Here is a 2,644-nt window from a genome sequence, read left to right on the forward strand (position 1 = left end):
CTGGACTCAAATGAAGGTGTAGAACCATCTCAGGGATGATCAGAAGAAATGGACAGCACCTAAGTTAAATATATGAGTGTCACAGCAAAGGGTCTGAATACTTATGACCATGTGATATTTCAGTTTTTCTTTTTTAATAAGTCTGCAAAAATGTCAAAAATTCTGTGTTTTTCTGTCAATATGGGGTGCTGTGTGTACATTAATGAGGAAAAAAATTAACTTAAATGATTTTAGCATATGGCTGCAATATAACAAAGAGTGAAAAATTTAAGGGGGTCTGAATACTTTCCGTACCCACTGTATAAAAAGACTATCAACAAGCTGCTAAAGTGGACTTTTAGAATAACTATGCTCCTTGTGTTTTTGGAAAATTATTTATTCAGATAAAGGTATGTATAATATAGTGAGCTTCTATGAAGTCTGTAGCAGCATGAGGTAACCCTGCACACAGTCCATGCCACACTGGCACATTGTACACATCACCAAATGGAAACAATGCTTAACAGGCAAGGAAAAGACATGCACCAGTAGGGCAGATGGAGGTGAATTTTACATTTGTTTTTTGAAATTCAGATAAATATTTTAGACAATAAATAGCTCCCCAGAACACAGAGGACGTATTACAAAAACAGAAGGCATAATAATTTAAATATACATCTCAACGATTGTCTTGGTTCCTGGATGTATTTAAAAAAAAAAAAAGGTTTTCTGGAAGTCTAAACAACTAACATGTTTGTGTTGAGCAATTTGACAAGAATATGAATTCTCCAATCACAGAAGACATCATTCAGCAAGAGATATAGTGAGATGCTCTATACTCTTACAGCAGCTACCCACTAGCTAGCAGGGCAGTAGCTGAGAATTGTTTTAAGTTTTATAAACCATCCTGATCCGAAGTAAAAACTTAAAGCATAAGATGTATTTCTACAAAGCATTACATCTGCATTAGACAGTCTTTGATATTACATCAGTGGAACAAGTCTTTTGCCAAACTTTACAGTATTACTATTCATAACTGACAGTTGGGCTTCACATCCACATCAGCCTAATCTAGAACACGCCACTCAAATTGCAGCAATACAATAGGAGCGCCACCAAAACAGTCTATAATTTCATGCAATTTCAAATGTTTGAATTGTTTAGATAAAATTGAATAAATTCAATATCCACGTTAGGTAGAAATAAATTACTGACAGTATTTGTACACAATATATCCCTGATGTTTTGCAAATGTGTAGCCATTCATCTGAGGCCACTTGATTTGTGTAAACTATGCAACACAGCTAATACACTCAAGACAGCAATTCATATATAAACAAGCAGTAATGTGTTATCTTTAAACCTAACTCACTAACATATAGCAGTTCTGTCATACCACAGAGCTACAAGGAGAACAATTAATACAGAAATAATCTGAGTACATTAGCTTCTCTCTAATTTATCAAAAGGAAGATTATGGGAGGTTGTGGGTTGGGGCTTAAACTTGACCTCAGCAACCTAAACTCTTACACTCAGACTTAAAACACCAGAGAATACAGACAGACAGAATAGAAGGTTCACAGCATTAACAGGTTGTTAAGCTGTCACAATACTCATTTACACTGTGTCCTCACTACACCAACACACACATTTTGCAAACTCAAAATGAGTACAAATAACATATGTTAGTATATCTGCATGTTTTGGTGGAACTCCTCCTTATGAGCAATCTGAACTTCTGTACCTTACCTTATTCCTTAAGGTCACTTTGTATAAAACAGTCAGCAGAATATTGGCAGACACTTGATCAGATCTAATCTGAATGAACTCAGAGTAATCCCTTTGTTTTAAAATAATCATTTAAGTTCAACTAAGAGTTAACCTAAGACTGTTGTCTTATTCTGAAGGGAGGATGTGTCTTGCCAGTGTCTTGAAATTTATTGTATTATAGTGATTTGTCTGATTGAGTAACATTTTTCATAAATTCAAGTCTGACTGGCTAGATTTTACACCATTTAGATAATGAAAACAAAAACAAAAAAGAGGAAGAAAAGAGAAGAAAAAACAAAGGAAATCTTTTTCATATTGTTCATTCTAAGCATCTAAGTCACAAAATCTTTTTCCTTTTAGGTTAAGGATTGGACTTCCCCGCAACCCTGTTTGGGACTAAGCAGTATAGATAATGGATGGATGGACTGGACTTCCCCGTGACCCTGTTTGGGACTATGCAGTGGATAATGGATAATGGATGGATTATAAAAGTTTTTTTAGTGCCACTGACAAATTATTCAGTGGCATGTTGCAGAATTCCAAAGTTTATTTAAAAAAGCTGATTACTGTTGTGTTGTGCATACTGTAAATAATTTTTTTTTAAATGTATTTACAAATTAAGTACAGTTTTCAGTTGATGCTGCAAAATAAATGTTACATAATTGACTTTTGTGTTTTCTAAATCTCTTCTTTCCATTTAATTTTTTATTGCTGCATGTAATCATTATTATATATTGTAGAGAATATCACAGTAAAATTGATAATCAAGGTTACAGTAAAGGCAGTGCTTAATTCATAGTAATTGGCTGTCATCAATGCTGCCACTAATATGGTCTATTTACAGAAATGACTACATGGTACTGTATTTGGATTATGGTGAAATTCCATTGTTAAT

This window comes from Monopterus albus, unplaced genomic scaffold (genome assembly GCF_001952655.1).
Source record: "Monopterus albus unplaced genomic scaffold, M_albus_1.0 scaffold306.1, whole genome shotgun sequence".
NCBI lineage: Eukaryota > Metazoa > Chordata > Actinopteri > Synbranchiformes > Synbranchidae > Monopterus > Monopterus albus.